At 43.2% G+C, this 22,807-nt stretch overlaps 1 long non-coding RNA gene across 1 annotated transcript; it reads left to right on the top strand.

Moving 5' to 3' along the window:
* Window positions 1-4,236: 4,236 nt before the first annotated feature.
* LOC140065477 (uncharacterized) lies at window positions 4,237-9,719 on the top strand. Its single transcript, XR_011847933.1, has 3 exons — window positions 4,237-4,316; window positions 8,021-8,167; window positions 9,396-9,719. It is a non-coding gene; the product is annotated as an uncharacterized lncRNA (long non-coding RNA).
* The last annotated feature ends 13,088 nt before the right edge of the window (window positions 9,720-22,807 follow it).

Here is a 22,807-nt window from a genome sequence, read left to right on the forward strand (position 1 = left end):
CATGTCCATCCCTTTATGAGCACAATGTACCCTGTAACATCTGATGGCTACTTTCAGCAGGATAATGCGCCATGTCATAAAGCTGGAATCATCTCAGACTGGTTTCTTGAACATGACAATGAGTTCACTGTACTCAAATGGCCTCCACAATCACCAGATCTCAATCCAATAGAGCATCTTTGGGATGTGATGGAACGGGAGATTCGCATCATGGATGTGCAGCCGACAAATCTGCAGCAACTGTGTGATGCCATCATGTCAATTTGGACCAAAATCTCTGAGGAGCTTCCAGCACCTTGTTGTATCTATGCCACGAAGAATTGAGGCAGTTGTGAAGGCAAAAGGGGGTCCAACCCGTTACTAGCATGGTGTACCTAATAAAGTGGCCGGTGAGTGTATATATATATATATATAGAGAGAGAGAGAGAGCATACAAAGATGCATCACCTTTAAAGGAATTTTTATATTAAAAACATATTGAAAAACATATTCAAAACATATCGGTCAAATAATATTCGATTGATTAATAATGTGGATGACTTTAGTCTTACCAATCCACCCAAATTTTTGTTATAATTGAACCTGTTAAAAAACACATTCCAATCTTGAGATCCGCTGATCACCCCAGTCAATTCTTAGGCATCTGCCTGTAGAGCATGGGAAAAACCCGCCAAAAAAAATCCCCCCCAAGACCCATCAACCATTTCCTCCTGGGAAAGGAATTGTAGAATTTTTCACCAACCCCCTAGCTCCATGTACTTGCGGCTCACCACCAAGATGGCCACCCATGCCAGACCCACCATGTGATTTCAGCCAGAACACATGTTCTCCTACATGCTCTGAACACATGACTGTGTCGAGAGTGTGCTGTGGGATTACCAGACTCCAGCCCTCCGATTGCCACATCTCCACCAGAGTTCCCCATCCCACATGTGGAACTGGCTTTGCCTGATCCACCCACCAGCGTAGATGAGGAGCTGGGGAAGAGTATGACATGGCAAACCTCTGTGCCCTATGGCACCTCACCACAGGCACAGCAGCAGGTGATTCTGATCACCCACAGCTCCCTAGTGCTGTTTCTCCATTTCTCCATAAGCTGAGCTAGGAGCCCGCCTGCCATGCCCCTACCACACAACCCAGCCTCCATGGGGGACATGCCCAGAATACCTCAACAGGAGGACTATCTGGCGGTCTGTTGAACCTCAGTAAATTTTGGCCTGGAAACATCCCAATCTTCAACTGGACTGTGCTAAGCTTCATAAGAGGCATATGAAAAGTCCTAAGGGTACAGCAATTGTCTCTGAAGTAACCTCCACATCTCTTCTGGCCTCAGTGAATGTGATCTCCATTGCCTCCCCCCGCGTACCCTACTTTAGAGAGATGATCTAGATAAAGCCAAATCCACAGAATCCTCGCATCAACATTCCCAACTATTTGCAATGCAGCTATATGAAACATATAGATGATATTGAAAATAGGAGAAGGCCCTCCTTCTCCCAGTGTCAGGTAACCTGATGCCTATATGCCTGCTAAGGAGAAGCCATTGGAATTGCTCTCATTATAACAGTGGCCACAAAAAATTGCCACCTGTCTGATGTTTCGAGGCCCTAAATCACCAGTCCACATTCCTAAATTCTGTCTTTAAAGGCTGCAAGTTGACTTTTTTTGGGAATAACAATCCACATGCAACATACAGTATGTTCTTGGGGGAATAAATTTAGGAGAGACTAATCTGAGTGACTAGTAGATCATAGGTTAAATAACAGTTTAATGATGTGTGCAGCCAAACATCTCATCCAGCCTTGCTGTATTTGGGAACAATGGAACAATGGAGATGAAGAGATGGCACACAACCAAAAGTCTCCTTGACACCGGAACACCTGCCCTTACACAGGTGTCTGACGTGGCTCAGCATATGACTGAACTTGGCGTCTCTTATGGAAATCATCTGGATTCGTGGCACTCGAGTGGAGTTAGCACCTCAGATTGACTTATATAAAGCAGTCACAAGGGTGAGCAATGGAGGGAATGGATCCGAATGTAGTACACTGATCAAAACATGACCTTAGTCATCACAATACCATGTAGCGTTATAGCATTTTATAGCAATATAGGTACAAATTCTTTTTTCAATTTTCTGTCTCAATTATAGTCTCTGCTATAAACCATCTACTTCTTCAGATTCAGCACGTGTGTACAATAGAAACCTTACCAACATGAAGGAAAATGGACCAGGGCAAAAGATAGGCAAGGGTAGGCGAGGGTAGTGGGCCAAGGGGCACCACCGTGCCTCCCACCATGAGGTAAGAAGAGGAAGGCCGGATTGAGCAGATGTCAACATACATCATGTAGGACATTTAGGCCCTATGAGTAGGTTATGTGTTCCAGAACTCAGTTCTCATCACAGACCTCAAGACTTACAGCAAGAGATATTGGGGGGCATTTTCTACGTGTCTTTTCCTGTGGCAAAATCCTTTCTTGTCCTATCTGTGTCATGAGGGCCAGACTAACACTGACAGTTTGGTTTTTTTTGTTGCTCATTTTGGGCGCAGCTTTTGAATCCCAATACTTCCCATGCAAGTCTACCAACTTCTAAACCCCTACGTGAATGTGGTTTGTCATTTCTGATGCTTATTTGTTCTTCTTACTGTGCACCATATTGATTAAGGCCCTGTGCCACGATATAAAACCACAGGGCAAAACTTTAAACTAATTCTTATATTATTGTGTTAATTAATTAAGTTAGAGAAGTGACATAATAGTGATTGAGAGTTTTGGAGAAACAGTGTAGGACAGTGCAGCATGCTGTTGCCATGATATGGGAATAGTCTAGATCCATTTTTCTTAAATTGGGCTTACTGTATATACTCGAGTACAAGCCGAGGTTTTCAGCACAAAAAATGTGCTGAAAAACCATAACTCGGCTTATACTCGAATCAAGAAGAAAAAAAAAAAGTGTACTCTCCTTCCAACGTGCAACTAACAGGTTGTCTTCAATCCATCGCGACACCAGGATTGGCTCCATGTCCTGGTCCATCGCAGGCATGTTGACGTCAGCCGCGTGCTGCCGTTCTACTATGTGCGCCGGTAGCGGCAACACACTAGGATGTCACCGTGAGGATGACGTCACAATGCCTGTGATGGACTGTGTGGGAACATGGAGTCGATACCGGAGTCACGATGGATTGAAAAGGAACTGCCGGGGGGCGTTGGCAGGTGAGTAAAACTTCCGTTGTTTTCTTACAGGCATTATAATGGGGGCAGGGTTGCAGGCTATATACTGGGGGGCAGGGACTGGCAGGCTATATACTAGAGTGGCATGCAGGCTATATACTGCAGGGAGTTGGCAGGCTATATACTACAGGGGACTGGCATGCTATATACTACAGGGGGGTGGCAGGCTATGAACTACAGGGGCTGGCAGGCTATATACTACAGGGGCTGGCAGGCTATATACTACAGGGGCTGGTTGGCTATATACTACAGGGGGCTAGCAGGCTTTATGCTACAGGGGGCTGGCAGGCTATATACTACAGAGAGTTGGCAGGATATATAAAACAGGGGGCTGGCAGGCTATATACCAATGGAGGCTGGCAGGCCATATACTACAGGGGCTGGCTGGTTATAGACTACAGGGGGCTGGCAGACTATATACTACAGGGTGGCAGGCTATATACTACAGGGGGCTGGCAGGCTATATACTACAGGGAGCTGGCAGGCTATATACTAGAGGGGCTGGGAGGCTGTATACTACAGGGGCTGACAGGCTTTATACTACAGGGGTTGACAGGCTATATACTAGAGAGACTGGCAGGTTCTATACTACAGGGGATGGCAGGCTATATACTGGGACCAAGGGGGTGGCTAGCTATATATTACAGGGGCTGGCAGGCTATATACTAAAAGATCTGACAGGCTATATACTACAGGGGCTGACAAGCTATATACTTGGAGGCTGTGACCAATGCATTTCCCACCCTTAGCTTTTACTCAATACTTTTTTCTATTTTGTTCGTTAAAATTAGTGGTTAGAGCTTGTACTTGGGTTGGCTTATACTCGAGTATATACGCTAGCTTTCCGGAGATTGCAAAAATTTAGAGCATTAATACATACAAATATTCAATATCCTAAAGATACATTCCCATTATTATCAGGAAGAGTGTGAGGAAAGTAAACCTTACTGAGCAGGTGTGACTGTCATACATGGCCCTCCCATTTCTGATAAAAAACATACAGCACAATACAACCTTCAGGAGAAGAACGATGATCGTCCTGGTTGTAATTCTCAGCCTCCTCTCCTTTCTTGAAGCAGCATGTAAGTTTTTTGAAAGCTGTACTAAAACTTTTCACCATATTTAACTGCTGCCAGTTCCTGTCAGTTACCTGCAGCCTAGTTCTTGTCTTTGTTTCTGTTATGGGGGACCTGTCAGTAGCCTGCTGTCTAGCCCTTGCCTCTGTTTCTATTTTGGGGAACCTGTCAGTAGTATGCGGCCTAGCGCATGTCTTGGTTTCAGATAGTAGCCTACTGTCTAGCCATTGTCTCGTTTTCTGTGATGGGGATCCTGTCAGTAGTCTACTGCCTAGCAGATGTCTCTATTCCTGTTATGGGGATCCTGTCAGTAGCCTGTTGCCTAGCCCATGTCTCATTTTCAGTTATGGGGGTCTGGCAATTGTCTTCTGTCTAGCCCTTCTCTCTGTTTCTGTTATGGGGGTCTTGCATGTATCCTGCTGCCTAGTGGATGGTTCTATTTTTATTATGGTGGTCCTGTCAGTATCCTGCTGTCTTGGCCACGTCTCTGTTATGGGGGTCCTGTCAGTATCCTGCTGCCTAGGCCACATCTCTGTTATGGGGGTCCTGTCAGTATCCTGCTGTCTAGGCCACGTCTCTGTTATGGGGGTCCTGTAAGTATCCTGCTGTCTAGGCCACGTCTCTGTTATGGGGGTCCTGTGAGTATCTAGGCTATGTCTCTTTTTCTTCTATGGGTATCCTGGCAGTAGCCTGTTGCCTAGCCTATGTCTCCGATATGGGGGTCCTGAATCTGTTATAGGGGGTCTTCTCTTGTTCTAGGGTAGTTACTTTCAAAGAGGAAGATGCAACAATATTATTGACGGTGGAGGCGTGCAAGATTGCATCAGTAAGGCAGGGTGCAGAGAAGGATAATCCTGCCTGGTTCTGGGGCTTAGATGTTATCTCTATGGGGGGTGTTTATCGGGGCTTCTTTGCCATGCCAATAATTGCAAATGCCAGGTTATTGCTAACACTTGAGATTATTTCCCGCTTTCCACCTCCTCAGATCCAGAGCGATCAGGGAGTTGCGTGAAGGGGGGAAGGGGGCGTTCTGTTTTATCAACCCAAGCAACAGGGCAGGAGAAGGAGGATCAGGAGGAGATGGAGGGCTAAAGCTTTGACCATGTGGATGACCACGGTTGAGCCTGGCAGTACAGAATGGAGCTAGAGGCAGGGAGTCACTCCGACTCCTTAGTGGAAAATGTCTCCGCTGGTCATTTAGGTAGCGACATCCGCATAGTTACAATTCAGCAAAGGAATGACTCCTGGCTAGCCACCAAGTTAGACCCTCACTACTGGAGCTAAACGGGGGCCTTTACTCCACAGTTGGCACGTATACACTTTCAGAGCGCTTCCCCTCTCTCCTGGACTTCATATTTAAAAAAAAAACTCTGTGTGTGCTTTTCTTTGTTGCTGGTTAAACATTTGTCTTACTAGTTTTTTGTTCTTTGCTGGCTACTTCTTCTGTTGTTTTTTTTGCCAATTCGATAGTTGACTATTCTTTTGTGTATTTGATTCTTTACTTTATTTATTTATTGTTTGTGTGATTGTATCACCTAGTATGTGCAGAGGCATATGGGCGGGGCTGTTCGGGGGCTTTTGTTTTAGAGTTTCTTTCTGTTTTTTTGTGAATCATCCATCAAATTGATGCAGTTTTGTAATCAAGACTTCAAATTTAATGCAATCATTCCTAAATCACAGAATGTACTTATCTTACTGATAAAATACTCAAAAAAGTAAAAAAAAAATACATTTTAATTTCAAAATTAAATATAGTATCTCTAGAGAAATCCCTTTTATAGAAAATTAGAAAAGTAGACCAAAATAATATATTTGCTTAAACACAAAAAAGTTTTTTGACTATTGGGCTATTGGGGCTGTGTGGTTTTTGACTACTGGGGGCTGTGTGACTATTGGGGGCTGTGTGACTATTGGGGGCTGCATGAGTAATTAGTACTGGGGGCTGCATGACAATTGGCCAGTCGGAGCTGTGGGACTATTGGTTATTGGTGGGTGCATGACTATTGGGAACTGGGGGCTGCATGACTATTGGCTACTGGGGGCTGTAAGACTATTGGCTACTGGGGGCTGTGTGACTATTAGTTACTGGGGGCTGTGTTACTATTAGCTACTGGGGGCTGTGTGGCTATTAGCTACTGGGGGCTGCATGACTATTGGCTACTGGGCGCTGTGTGACTATTAGCTACTGGGGGCTGTGTGACTATTAGCTACTGGGGGGGTGACTATTAGCTACTGGGGGCTGCATGACTATTGGCTACTGGGGGCTGTATGACCATTGGCTACTGGGGGCTGTGTGACTATTAGCTACTGGGGGCTGTGTGACTATTAGCTACTGGGGGCTGTGTGACCATTGGCTACTGGGGGCTGTGTGACTATTAGCTACTGGGGGCTGCATGACTATTGGCTACTGGGGGCTGTGTGACTATTAGTTACTTGGGGCTGTGTGGCTATTAGCTACTGGGGGCTGCATGACTATTGGCTACCAGGGGCTGTGTGACTATTAGCTACTGGGGGCTGTGTGACTATTGGCTACTGGGGGCTGTGTGACTATTAGCTACTGGGGGCTGTGTGACTATTGGCTACTGGGGGCTGTGTGACCATTGGCTACTGGGGGCTGTGTGACTATTGGCTACTGGGGGCTGTGTGACTATTAGCTACTGGGGGCTGTGTGACTATTAGCTACTGGGGGCTGTGTGACTATTAGCTACTGAGGGGTGTTACTATTAGCTACTGGGGGCTGTGTGACTATTAGCTACTGGGGGCTGTGTGACTATTAGCTACTGGGGGCTGTGTGACTATTAGCTACTGGGGGCTGTGTGACTATTAGTTACTGGGGGCTGTGTGACTATTAGCTACTGGGGGCTGTGTGACTATTAGTTACTGGGGGCTGTGTGACTATTAGCTACTGGAGGCTGTGGTACTATTAGCTACTGGAGGCTGTGGTACTATTAGCTACTGGGGGCTGTGTGACTATTAGTTACTGGGGGCTGTGTGACTATTGGCTACTGGGGGCTGCATGACTATTAGCTACTGGGGGCTGTGTGACTATTAGCTACTGGGGGCTGTGTGACTATTAGCTACTGGGGGCTGTGTTACTATTAGCTACTGGGGGTTGTGTTACTATTAGCTACTGGGGGTTGTGTTACTATTAGCTACTGGGGGCTGTGTGACTATTAGTTACTGGGGGCTGTGTGACTATTAGCTACTGGGGGCTGCATGACTATTAGCTACTGGGGGCTGTGTGACTATTAGCTACTGGGGGCTGTGTGACTATTAGCTACTGGGGGCTGTATGACTATTAGTTACTGGGGGCTGTGTGACTATTAGCTACTGGGGGCTGTGTGACTATTAGCTACTGGAGGCTGTGGTACTATTAGCTACTGGAGGCTGTGGTACTATTAGCTACTGGGGGCTGTGTGACTATTAGTTACTGGGGGCTGCATGACTATTAGCTACTGGGGGCTGCATGACTATTAGCTACTGGGGGCTGTGTGACTATTAGCTACTGGGGGCTGTGTGACTATTGGCTACTGGGGGCTGTGTGACTATTGGCAACTGGGGGCTATGCAGCAACTCCTGCTCGTGTAAATGTTTTCTACTTTCTCTACAATGATGATCACAATTCGTTGTGTATTATATGATGATACTGATTATCAGTCCTTGAGAAGTTGACCATTGACCAGAGTGTTCTCTCTCTTTCTCTTGTGCAGCTCTCCAAAAAAGAAGTGACTTGTACCCCAATGGTCTGGTCTGTTCAACCTGCGTAACTGGTCTAACTTCCCCATGTGAGAAATCAAAAACTGAAATATGTATGGATAAGGAGAATATATGTTCTTACCGTATATTTTATGACACAGGTAACAAAACTATTTTTTGTATCATTTTCTTTCTATGAACAAGTCTTCTGGATACAGGTCCAAGGGCTCCCTTGTTTTTTATTTTACTGTGTATGTTCTCATTACATGTTTGCAGGTTGAGTGCATCTCTGAATAAGACATATATAGAGCTACACATGCATTTTAGTTTATCACCTGGAGAGGACCTTTTATTCATTCCCATGTATTATTTATTTTTTTTTTTTTGCTCTTTTCTTCAAAGATGTAGGAAATAGAGAGAGTCAATGGGTAAAATTTACTTGCTATTTCTTCAGTTAAAGGGGTTGTCCAAATGTTGCAATAAATTAGAAACCGGGCTGGGACGGGCTTTTGAAAAAAATAAAAAACTTATATTCACCTCCTTCGTTGCTCCTGATGTCCCGAGCCGCGGTTTGTAAACAAACAGGGGCACGGATCAGACATGCCGCGGCACAGGACATAAGGAGCAACAGTGTAAGTGAGAACATAGTTATTTTTAAAATTTTTTTGAACTCTCGGACAACCCCATTAAGTTTATTATGGCGAAGGGGAATTGAGATCTCTTGGCCATTCTTCAGTTGGGGAACAGTCATTTAGTTAACCGGTCTGTGGAGTTCACAGAAAGTGGATTGTCCAACGATAATGCACTGTGCCGCGATTTACTAAGATCATGCCCCCGATATCCTGCATGTGTCGCTTCCCCGCTCAGGTCCCTGGGGTTCACCTTCTTCTTCCTGGTGCATGTAAGTGCATTGTCTTGCGACACAATTTGAAAGTGAAATCCGGCGCTCAGTCCAAATCAGTTGGGTCGTCCGACGGCCAATATCTTTTGCATGGAAGCAGCGCAGCTGCACCAAAATCCAATTGCATGCAACACAATCCCAGTGCAGACACCTGTTAAATACCTGTCAAAGCTGCACAAATCCCGAAAACCGGCAAACAGTGAGACAAAAATGTGATCCACGACCCTAGTAAATAAGCCCCAATCTGTTACTCTTTAAAGATTTGCATTGTAGCCGTAAAACGCCTGCGGATATATAATGGCTCAAGATTTCGAGTTTGAGTCTTGGTCTGTGGCTCATTTAACAAATATTCAAAGATGTTCCACTATTACTTTTACTATTTCTACTAAAATCTTTATTAATAAATACATAGTAAATTAAAGCAAAATCATGACAAAACAGGTGGAAAATGTTGTGTTCTTGTGAATGTTCTTGTGAATATTTTGCAGAAACGCAAACAGAGACATCAGAATTTACTGGGTGCCGGGCAGAAAATTACTGCAGTCGCAAACATCTTCCCTTTTACCTTCAACCAATTAAGCAGAAAGAGCTCCTGATGTGCATCAGAGCAAAGCCTAAATGATGTCCTCCTGACTCCGGCCATTGTGTGTCCTACTGCGGGACTTCTTCTTCTTCTTACACTTGTTGAAAATAAATGACATATGTCTCTGTTGTTCCCCTCATTTTCAATGTCTTTCACAGTAAAAATTGGTTGAAAAATATCAAACAGAGGAAGTCACAGATTTCTCTTACTTCTCCAACCTTACTTTTGTTGTGTGATCTACTTCTATTGATAATTTAAAATTTTAAATTTCTAAAATAAAACCACAATTTGAAACAACGTATCTTTTATTTTCCTTCAAATTACATTCACCCATTTAGTAACTCACTGTCAGACCCTGTCCAGCAACAGCACAACCACAACCAGGCTTGGCGCTAGCTGTCAGGTAAGTGGTGGTGTGACATTCCTGTGGGCTAAGGCCCTGGCTAAAGCAGATAAACCGCCCTGACAAGGGCGAACACGCTATCTGGAACTTAACTAACGGTCCCTGAGTGACCCTACAAGGTGACAGGAAAACTTACTTTGTCTGGCAGCTGCTTGATGGTGGAGCGGACACAGATATAGGTCAGTGTTCACACTGGTGACAGAAACCGACACAAGACAGACAGGGAGGTGGGGTCACACTAGGAGATAAACGATACTGAGGGACAAACGACAGATACAGACAGACAAGCGAGGCAAACAAAACAGGTCAAAACCAAGATGGCGGCAAAAGTACAGAATCATGTAGCAAATAGAATGGTCAGTAGGCAAAGCAGAAGTCACTACACAGAATAGCAAGAAACACAAAAGCACTAGATACACAGAAAGACTGCAATAACCAGCACCATATGAAGGGCTGGGCAGAATATAAGGCAGTAATGGACACCGCCCCCAGCACTGACTGGCTCAGCCGTCCATCACTCAAACCGCACCTGCAGGCAAAACGAGTTCAAGGACACACCCAGCATTCTTAAAGTGTAACCGTCAAAAAAAAAAAACTAAAATACATAATTCTGCTGCAGGTGTCCCTGGGAATTATTCCACAAAGTATTTTGTCTCTCGGTCCTCATCTAGTACCTCTTTTGGCCCATAGCAACCAGAGTTTCCAGCTCTCAAAAAAACTACAATCAGCAAGATGGAGGGGCGGAGCCTGCCCCCTGTCACCTCATCACAAGTGTCTGCTGCTGACCAATCACACCATATCTATCAATCTATCTATTTATCTAATATCTATCTATCTCATATCTATCTACTTAGCCCATATCTATTTGTCTATCTATCTATCTATCTATCTCCTATCTCATATCTATCTCCTATCTATCTATCTATCTATCTATCTATCTATCTATCTATCTATCTATCTATCTATCTATCTATCTATCTCCTATCTATCTATCTATCTATAGATCATCTATGTATCTATCTATGTATATACTATCTATCTATGTACCTACCTATCTAAGTAACACTCCAGCACAGGACATGAGGGCAGAGCTTGCAGACTTGGAGATTGTCTCCTGCCACTTCCTTGTGTCAGGTGATGGGGGTAGGGGCTGCAGTTTCTGTCTGTGTGGATTATGGGGCAGATTTATCAAGCTGTCTGAAAGTCAGAATGTTTCTAGAGGCCTTGTACACCTCCTCTTGTATTGTAACAAGAGAACATTGACTGGGGATGACTTATTCTTTAACAAAGAGGGCGATGACTTAGAATAAGGTGATGACTGGTGATCTCATTTTATTAGGTGTATTGGCCATTCTGTAGGGGGAGGGATGTGTAATCTGTAATTGTAAAAAGTTTTCTTAGATATTGAAATTTGGACACTGGAATGAGTGCTGCAGATGGGACAGGTCTGTCAGAGTCCAAAGCTACTAATGAACCCATAATATTGGGACACATTTACTGAGGGTCCACACACGGCATTTCCATTGGATTTCCTGACTATTTCCGATTTGCGCCTCATTTAACAGGAGTTTTTGGCGCAGAGAATTGGATTTTGGTGGAACCGTGGCAACTTTCATGCGACACAAATCGGGGAGGAGGCAATTGGACAACCCGATTGATTCCGACTAAGTGCAGGATTTAAAGTTCAAATTGTGTCGCAATACAATGCACTCACATACACCGGGAAGAAGAAGGTGAACTCCGGCGGACCTCAGCGGGGTAGCGACACCTGCAGGATATCGGGCGCACGATCTTAGTGAATCACACCGGACTTCATCTTTGTCTGACAACGCACCTTGTGGATCGCGCAGGAACGGATAAGTAAATGTGTCCCATTGTGTTTGTTTAACTTGTCCCCAATCGACCACTGACTTTTTGCATCAGTTCCAGAGGCTACACTAAAGTATTTTGGCTTTGCTGCAGTTTCTCCTGCTCTGGCACATATTGCAGGAGCAGGACCATCTCTCTGGCTGCCATAGACCCTGAGAAGAAGGTAGTTTATTACCACTTCTGTCTTCTCATTTTCTTACTACATTGAGCTAAATGAGCCCTTTGTAGTGAATAGAAGAGGCTGTAGGGTCATATCAGACCCAGTACAGCCCTGATCAAACATCTGCCCCAAACGAAGTTGTTTCCCCCCCCATGTACTGTAATTGATTATAAATGCCCCAGTTATGGTGGAAAACTTGTAAGAAAAAATTAAACAGTGAAAATATAAATATATGAATAGAAATACACACTGGGGCAGATTTACTTACCCGGTCCATTCGTGATCCAGCGGCGCGTTCTCTGCGGTGGATATGGGTCCGGCCGGGATTCATTAAGGCAGTTCCTCTGACGTCCACCAGGTGGCGCTGCTGTGCTGAAAAGCATCGGAACGCACTCAAGTTCACTGGCCTATTCCAAGTGAAGGTAAGTGCAAGCTCCGCAACACTTTTTTTTTTTTAAATGCGGCGGTTTTTCCGAATCCGTTGGGTTTTCGTTCGGCCACGCCCCCCGATTTCCGTCACGTGCATGCCAGCGCCGATGCGCCACAATCCGATCGCGTGCGCCAAAATCCCGGGGCAATTCAGGGGAAATCGGCTCAAATCGGAAATATTCGGGTAACACGTCAGGAATCAGGCCCTTAGTAAATGACCTCCACTATTTCCAAATCAAAAAGGAAAAAAAGGAAAATATCCCCTGGTAAAACGTTAACCTAGTCCAGTTATCCAGATACTATACATATTATATATATATTCAATGTTCATTTTGAATTTCATTTTACATTTGAAAATGTAAACTTTTAAGGTAGCCCACAAAAACATTCAATTATAGCGATTTAACCACTATGAACGAAAATTAGTTATTAAAGTCTATTTATTCCGCATGATTAAGGGATTAAAACTGAATTAAAACAGCAGGATAGTTTGTGGTGCGCTAAGGGGCGAAATTGAGAGAGCTCTCGGGCTTAGTTGAGCTGGACTTGATCACAGCAGTTAACCTATTAGGTGCCACAGTAGAACGTGACCATAGCATCTAAACAGCAGCGGCATGTGAGAGCCACCCTATTGACATCAATTAGCACCCAGAGGAAGACTGATACAGAAGAGCAATAATATTATTAAATAATAATAATAATAATATTATTATTAATAATAATACAATTATGAATATAAAAACATTTTGAAAGATCACCCTGCGGACCACACCAGCAGTTAAAATAAAGCCCATGAATAAATGGCTTTAAGTGGTTGGCAACTTACATCAACTAATGGTTACATTTTCCAATATACTTCCTGCATCAATTCCTCATGATTTTCCAAATCTCTGCTTGCTGTGCTTCTATAGAAATATTCTATGTTTTCTTCCAGTGGATAGACATCTGTCCATGGTCACACAGATGCACGGCTCGCTAGTATCACAGTGGGGCACATTAACTTACCCGGTCCCAACGCGATCCCTGATGTGCGTTGTTTGACGAGGGTGAAGTCCGGCGCAATTCACTAAGATTGTACGCCCGATATCCTGCATGTTTCGCTTCCCTGCTCAGGTCCGCCGGAGTTCACCACAATTTGAAATTTAAATCACCACAATTTGAATTTTAAATCCCGCTTTTAGTCCGAATCAGTCAGAGTCGCCGCGATTGCGCCAAAATCCGATCACGTGTGCCAAAAACCGCTGTTAAATGCGTCGCAAAACAAAAATAGCCGGGAAACCCGACAGAAATGTGGTCCACGGACCCTTAGTAAATGTGCCCCAGTGAGTTATCTGAGCTGTGTGATATTACGAGTCGTGCACCTGTGTGACCATGGACAGATTTCTATCCACTGGAAGTAACATAAAAGCTTCCGATAGCGGAGATCTAGAAAACCGTGAGGAATTGATACCGAAAGTATATTGGAAAGTTGTTTAATCTTTCCTTACACAAACCACATCAATTATTTCCTGAAAGTGGACGACCCCTTGAACTGTGTTGTTATGACGATTTCATTGCATCTCAAATATTTCCCCCGCTCTCTAGTACATTGTATGCATTAAATGGTGCCACTAAAAAGTACAATCCCACAGGTAAGAAATCCTCATATTTCTCTGAAATAAAAAGTTAAGGGCCTTTTAAATATGGGGAGTAAATAACAAAACTAAATCGGGTCTTGTAATGGTTAAAATAACATAACAAAATGAATTGGCCACTCACTGGAATGGGAGCATGCGCAGCTGAACGTGGATGCGCTACAAAATCCCAGTGTAATGAAGGTAACTCCACCAGATATGACTTCTTACCTATTGAAGAACACGTAATCTGCACCGAAGCGAAGCGTCCATGAGGTCCTCCTGACTCCGACCATTGTGTGTCTTCTACTGCTGGACGTCTTCTTCTAACACTTGATATGATCCTTGGCGAATCAGGGAAATGAATGACAGATGTTTGTAGGATGGACTATTTTTCTGCTCTATCTCGTACAACACACATTGGAAAATATCCAAAGATTCTATAGATTTTTGGATTTTATATAGATCTTCTTTACTTCTCCAACTTGACTTTTGTTTTGTGAATTTTAAAAAAATTGCTAAAATTAAAAAAAAAAATTATTACAAAAATTTCCATTGCTTTTTTTTTTTTCTTTACATTAAATTTTTATAGTAGATTTATTAATTACTGCTCCACCATCAAAAAGTAATTCATTCACTTCCAATGGTATAGTCATGGGGGATGAAGCATATAGGTTAAAAAAGGTTAAAAAATGTTATAAGATTTGGGCGGTTGTAGAATCGGTAATTGAAAGGCTATGTCTAAACACCCCCTACCCCCACACTTGGAATAAAAAATTCAACAAGCTTTAACTGGTAATAGCCATGATCTTGCTTCATTGGTGAACCCCCAGGCCCCATCTACTCTTCATTGGGTAAATAACCTCAACCTCATCTCAACTGTGCAGCTTAGAGAAGATTTGCACCCTTAGTAATCATATCTATACTAAATTTTTGAAGATTTGGTCCCCATAACACACTGCTCTTGCCCCCAACTGATCCTTCCTCTTCATTTCATTCACTATTTGTCTTCTTATTGGATTCCCCTCTTCCTTTTCTATGGTATTTTCACTGTCTATACATCTTCTCACCTAATGCATCTTTTCCGATGGGAAATATCCTCAATACCACCAGCAAAAGTCCTACTTGGGGGGGGGGGGAATTTATCGTTGGCTTTTTTCAATTTTTTTGCAGGTTCTTTCTTTTTCTTTCTTCCGCTTTGTGCGCCATTTTTATGATGTGTGGACATACATGATATGTACCACAATATTGCTGCTTTTCTTTTGACACTCAAGTCTATTTTTGGTCATTCAATTTTTGCACAACTTTGGGATCCCAACCTGCGCTTTTAGGTTTCCAACACAATTTTTGGTTCCAAAATTTAGAGCACCAAGTTCAATTCCACCTTCATGAATGTGGAGTCCACCTTCATGAATTATGTTGTGAGCCAATTTACTTAGCAGTTACACCAAAATGTAACATCCCAGTCTATCTTACCTCACAATTTATGTGCCCAAAAAAATGGACCCATTGCCCCCACCCCCCTCATTGGGCATATGGTATGGTAGAGAGTAGAGACTAGTGAACAGGATAGAGCTCTAGACTAACATGTTGTCTGGCTTTATGCTGTATTAATACCTTCTCCTTTGTGGGGTTCTCTAGGACCATTTTCCCATGACTGCCAGTATTTGACAAGGAGCCCTCTGTTTTCTCCAATATTAAATAATTTTGTTAAAAAATATTGAGAATATTTTAAGAATTTTATTAATCACCAGTTATTTTGAGCAAACTCAAAAGAGAGGATGTGGATTCCTTGGTCCAGGGTTCAGTTGTCTTTAGTTGTTCAAACCCACTCAATAAATAAGTGAACCTGCAAATCCCCCTAGAAAAATGTGCCCAAACAAAGCTCTTTCTGCAAAAACATTTAATTATTTCTCATGAAATGTGTATAAAAACAGGTTTTTTTAAAGGTAAATAGACAAACTATAATTATACCAGTTTGGGACATGTCCTATCTTTCTACGGGCTATGGAACGGTACAGTGCTGCACATGTGCTGCACCGTACCGCTCCTGTACGGCGCCGCGAGGCCATTAAAGTGGATGGGGGACTTATATACGGCGTATATACGTCAGCCGTATATATATCCCCCATACGTTCATGTGAATGATGTTTTAGGTGTATAGAGGAGGCTTCTGTTATTAGGGACAAGTGGAAATCAGAAATAATTGCCCTTATTAGGCCACTCTGAAGCTCAGCATTAGGTTGCTCAAAGGCTGCTATAGTGTATATTCTTACTGATTATATAGGATTACACAGCAATACTTGGAAAATCCAGGCAGAAATATTAGCATTTACTGCATCATCCATCAAGATCTTAAAGGTCCTGTCTATTGATAGTGTTCAGCCGGGGAAAAAAAACATAAATCATCACCAATCATAGTTTGTTTTTTTCACCATTTTTCAGCCCTGTAGCCTCATTTTTCTACCATTCTTGGGTGTTAGAATTCAGGTTCCCAATTACTTCAATTTGGTTTGAGTTCGGCTCAAAATTCTATCCTAAACCTGGGTCCAGGTCATGAAAAGAAGATCTGGTCCAGATTGATAATAAATGTCTTAGTCTTCAGGAACAGCAAAACATTTAGATAAGTACAACAGTGATGTCATATACTTCATAACCGCATAGGAGGAGCTTTTATATACTGTTGTATCTGTCAGTTCCAATGAATTTTAGGAGGGAATGTGAAGCATCTACTCTGATATTTTGCATGTAAACCATTTTTATTGAGTACAGATTATGAAAATCAATACAAATAGGGTCAACAATAGTGAGTGTACTGCATTTTTCCAATGTTTGTGGTGCTATAATGTAACTAGAGAACATCAGATAAGGGGTAACAAAAACATCAGATAAGCTGTTGCAAAAGAGTCGGGGGTGGGGAGGGAGAGAGGCTTGATAGGCCACAAAAGTAAGCCCTTACAAATGTTGAGCCAATATTGAGTAAAGTAAAAAAAAATATGATCCATAAGTTTTACGTACAATTGCATTACAAACAATGAGATGAAGATATTCTGATGACAAAACGGTGGGGTGTTGGGGGGGGGCATAAGAAAATATAGGTGGGGAGGGTGAGTGGAAGTGCAATTAATGTGCCCTAATTTGCATGGGTTTCCGGAGACTCTTAACTTAACATATGGGGCGTCAAGCAGTACAGACATATGGGGGATATGATAGTCCTCTGCTACATTTTTGCAGCGTGATACATCAAGAGGCTTAGGCCTCTTGATCTATCGGGCAGGGTGCTGCGCAGCGTCTATTCTACGCCAGGCCCTTGTGAAAAGTCCCCGGCAGCAGCGAGTGCGCAGGCGCGTGGACAGTGACACCCCACACCGTCCCGCTCCTGGACAGCCACACTGGCGTGAAGGTGGCGGAGAGGGCTGAATAATTGCACGTGATGTGGCGCAGAAGTCCTGATAAATATGCCCCATGTACTCTGATATTTTGATGTCTGAAGTCACAACATTTTTAACAAAATATTTATTCATAAAGTAATAAGCTTGTATCTACAGTATATGTACATGCTATGTTCTGAACCATTTCTGAAACATGGCCCATGCTCGGAACCATTCCTCCTATGCCACATGCTTACAATGACACATGGGTTATTAGGTAGACACTTCAATTAACTATTATTTATTGCATTGAAGTTATTGTATTGTTTGGATAATGTTCTCAAAAAAGTTTGTCATTCTTTGAAATGTCCAAAAATGAAGACTAATGTAGTGACCAATGTCTGAATCCAAAGAAGAAGTCTCTGTCTTCAGTCAATGTTTGTTACTCTAGAAAGACTCTTGGACCAGGTACATGCTTACACCATGAGGGGAGATGAGACTGGGCCCTAGATCCAAGTTGCCCCAAAGGTCTCTCCTTGGAGACCTATGTTCTTGATGTCCTTGGAGACTTATGTTCTTGATTTATCATGAAGTTTAGGAGTTTTACGGTATGCCACATTCTTACTCTGAATTTCTCAGAATGACCATGAACAGAAGATCCTTTTCTGCTGGACAGAACCCTTTTATGTTCCATCAGGTAGAGGTTTCAAGTCTGAGTCTATTGGCTGGCAATGAAAGAGTTATGTCGTATACTGCCATTTCTATTCCCTCTCTGCATATGTTCTTGGTACTAGAGCAACCAGTTCCTTTGCTATCTAAGGTAAACATGAGAAAAGTCATCTATCACTTCACAATGATCTCTCCATTGTCCTCAGCTCATTCTCACAGGGTTTGTCTGTTTGACCTTGTGTTGTGTAGGTCGGCACATCTTGCCCTCAGCAATCTTATAAAAAATGTATTCACTGAATTTTTTTAGAAGGGAATTTCTATAAATGTTATACTTTTTTTGTGTTCTCTACTTTTTACCTCTTGAAGAGCCTAATAGGATGTTTATGCTGTGTGGAAGTATAAGTTGGTTTTCCATGAATACAGAAAACCCCTGTGGGGTTGGGGTCAGATCAAGCAAAAATAAAAAAGTTAAGATACTCCTACAAGCTTCTGCTTCCTGCATCACTCTAATACTTCCAGTTTTGGGCCTGCATCTGGGAAGGCAAGTTCTAGAAAATGCTGATCTCTCCGAGTGTCTCTGATTCTATGTATAATATACACGTAACTGAAAGTGAAAAGAGTAGAAGAGTGAGATACATTGAAGGAGATTCATTATGGCTTCTCTCCCTCCACCTGGCAAAAAAACTACATGAATCTCCCTCTCCTGGTCAGTTTCTTCAACTTTCATTACACTATGGACAGAGAACGGGTGGAGAGCAAGGCGGACGGAAAACCAGCAGAGACTACTACAAATATATCTGCTACTTCCCACTTGGTCTACAGGTTAGAACTGGCAGAGTTTGCACCCATATTCACCAGAAGGCTTTAGGCTCTTAGTTCATATGATTGCTGGACCGCAACTGGGGGGGATTTTAAGGATGGCGTCTTAACAGCACCCATTACGCAATCCCCTATTCGGACGGTCCGACAGAGATGAAGTCCGGCGCGATTCACAAAGCTCGTGCGCACGAGTTCCTGCATCCGTCGCTTCCCCACCAAGATCTGCCAGGGTTCACCTTCTTCTTCCCAGTGCTTATAAGTGCGTGTCTTGCGACACATTTCTAAATGTTAAATCCCGCGCGTTGTCTGAATCCGCCGGGTAGTCCGACGGCCCACCCCCCGATTTGTGTCATGTGCAAGCCTGCGCCAATGTGCCAAAATCTGATAGTGTGCGCCAAAATCCCCTGTTAAATGGGGCACAAAACGGAAGTTGACGGGACTCTTAGAAAATGAGCCCCATTGTATCCATTACTTCTGTCAAAGACAATGGGGCACATTAACTTACCCGGCCGACGGAGTTCACCTGAAAGAGCATTGTCCGACGACAATGCACTGTGCCGCGATTCATAAAGATTGTGCACCCGATTACCTGCATCTGTCGCTTCCCTAATCAGGTCCGCATGAAAGCCGGCACTCTGCGCCAAAATCCAATCATGTGCAACACAATCCCCTTCTAAATAGCTGTCACAGTGGTGCAAATTTCCAAAATCCGACTAAAATGCGTTCTGCAAACCCTTAGTAAATAATCCCCAATTACTCCAACAAGAGCTTTATGTTTTTCCATTATTGTTTCAATTACATAAATAATAAAGTTAAATATGGGGGTTGTATGAAATTCTTTGGGGGACATTAATCATAGTGGGGTCTCAGGTTCGCCTGTTTTTGCGCCTGGTTTGCTCTTCTTTTTGGCTCCTGATCTATGATGGATCTGGTTCTGCCTTAGTAAATGCACTTTGGATTTGTCTCATGTCACATTCATTTGCGCCTAAATTAGCGCCAAATTTGTCTCCAATTGTTAGATCTCATTTGTGAGCAATAATGAAAGGAGACTGAGAGAATGTGACAGAACGTTCAGGGCGTCATCTCTGCACCAAAACTATCATTGTGATGTAACTGCAGGGACTAAAAGTTACAGCGATAGAAAAAAAAAAAAATCTTGCTGAAATGAGTCTTTTCCTTTTTTATTATAATGTCCAGGAAATGTAGACTGATAATATTCTCAGATCTGTACAATAAGACAATAATCACTCCCAGAGATGATCCCATAGACAATAATCACTCCCAGAGATGATCCCATAGACAATAATCACTCCCAGAGATGATCCCATAGACAATAATCACTCCCAGAGATGATCCCATAGACAATAATCACTCCCAGAGATGATCCCATAGACAATAATCACTCCCAGAGATGGTCCCATAGACAATAATCACTCCCAGAGATGATCCCATAGACAATAATCACTCCCAGAGATGATCCCATAGACAATAATCACTCCCAGAGATGATCCCATAGACAATAATCACTCCCAGAGATGATCCCATAGACAATAATCACTCCCAGAGATGATCCCATAGACAATAATCACTCACAGAGATGATCCCATAGACAATAATCACTCCCAGAGATGATCCCATAGACAATAATCACTCCCAGAGATGATCCCATAGACAATAATCACTCCCAGAGATGATCCCATAGACAATAATCACTCCCAGAGATGGTCCCATAGACAATGATCACTCCCAGAGATGATCCCATAGACAATAATCACTCCCAGAGATGATCCCATAGACAATAATCACTCCCAGAGATGATCCCATAGACAATAATCACTCCCAGAGATGATCCCATAGACAATAATCACTCCCAGAGATGATCCCATAGACAATAATCACTCCCAGAGATGATCCCATAGACAATAATCACTCCCAGAGATGGTCCCATAGACAATAATCACTCCCAGAGATGATCCCATAGACAATAATCACTCCCAGAGATGATCCCATAGACAATAATCACTCCCAGAGATGATCCCATAGACAATAATCACTCCCAGAGATGATCCCATAGACAATAATCACTCCCAGAGATGATCCCATAGACAATAATCACTCCCAGAGATGATCCCATAGACAATAATCACTCCCAGAGATGATCCCATAGACAATAATCACTCCCAGAGATGATCCCATAGACAATAATCACTCCCAGAGATGATCCCATAGACAATAATCACTCCCAGAGATGATCCCATAGACAATAATCACTCCCAGAGATGATCCCATAGACAATAATCACTCCCAGAGATGATCCCATAGACAATAATCACTCCCAGAGATGATCCCATAGACAATAATCACTCCCAGAGATGATCCCATAGACAATAATCACTCCCAGAGATGATCCTATAGACAATAATCACTCCCAGAGATGATCCCATAGACCAGTGATGGTGAACCTTTTAGAGACAGAGTGCCCAAAATACAAACCAGACCAACTTATTTATTGCAAAGTGCCAACAGAGCAATTCTAGCATTAAATTATGAAAATCTTCTTGCTCCGTGCTATACCACAGCTTTCAAGGACACAAATATCGTTTACAGAAAGTGGGAAAATTCAGAATGCCATTGGAGCTTCTTTTGACAACCCAATGAACAGGAAGAATTGTTGGGCCAAGAGCAGGAATTTCAATAGCTCCAATGATAATCTGACCATGTCCAAGCCCTTTCTTCCTGCAATCTCAGATAGACCCAGATGCTTAACGTACTGGGCTACCTGGGTTTGCAGGAGGATCCCTCAAGTCCTGTCTGGTGAATTTTGTGCTTGAGCAACAGCCTGAGTGCCCACTGAGAGGGCTCAGAGTGCCACCTCTGGCACCCGTGCCATAGGTTCGCCACCACTGCCATAGACAATAATCACTCCCAGAGATGATCCCATAGACAATAATCACTCCCAGAGATGATCCCATAGACAATAATCACTCCCAGAGATGATCCCATAGACAATAATCACTCCCAGAGATGATCCCATAGACAATAATCACTCCCAGAGATGATCCCATAGACAATAATCACTCCCAGAGATGATCCCATAGACAATGATCACTCCCAGAGATGATCCCATAGACAATAATCACTCCCAGAGATGATCCCATAGACAATAATCACTCCCAGAGATGATCCCATAGACAATAATCACTCCCAGAGATGAGCCCATAGACAATAATCACTCCCAGAGATGATCCCATAGACAATAATCACTCCCAGAGATGATCCCATAGACAATAATCACTCCCAGAGATGATCCCATAGACAATGATCACTCCCAGAGATGATCCCATAGACAATGATCACTCCCAGAGATGGTCCCATAGACAATAATCACTCCCAGAGATGGTCCCATAGACAATAATCACTCCCAGAGATGATCCCATAGACAATGATGAAGTCGTTACTGGGGAAATCTTACATTTTAAAACTGCTCCAAAGTATTTTCCATGTTGCATAGAGGGAATTCTTCATTTTGGAACCTAAAAATTATGTTTTTAGTAGTGTAAAGGGATTTTTTTTGGAAGTGCAGCTGCTCAGAGTAGGTGCATTTTCTGTGCCTATTTTGGGCGCACATTTGTGATAGATCCCGTGCAAACATCTGTATAGGACGCACTCACTGGGGCAGATTTACTTACCCGGCCCATTCGCGATCCAGCGGCGCGTTCTCTGCACAGGATTCGGGTCCGGCCGGGATTTATGAAGGTAGTTCCTCCGCCGTCCACCAGGTGGCGCTGCTGCGCTGAAAATCATCTGAATGGGCCGGAATGCACCGAGCTGGATCAAGTGAAGGTAAGCGCTTCCCAAGCGACACATTTTCGGTTTTTAAATGCGGCGGTTTTTCCGAATACGTCGGGTTTTCATTCAGCTACGCCCCTCGATTTCCGTCGTGCGCATGCCGGCGCCGATGCGCCACAATCCGATCACGTGTGC

The sequence above is a fragment of the Engystomops pustulosus genome, chromosome 6 (assembly GCF_040894005.1).
Source record: "Engystomops pustulosus chromosome 6, aEngPut4.maternal, whole genome shotgun sequence".
In the NCBI taxonomy this organism is placed as follows: Eukaryota; Metazoa; Chordata; class Amphibia; order Anura; family Leptodactylidae; genus Engystomops; species Engystomops pustulosus.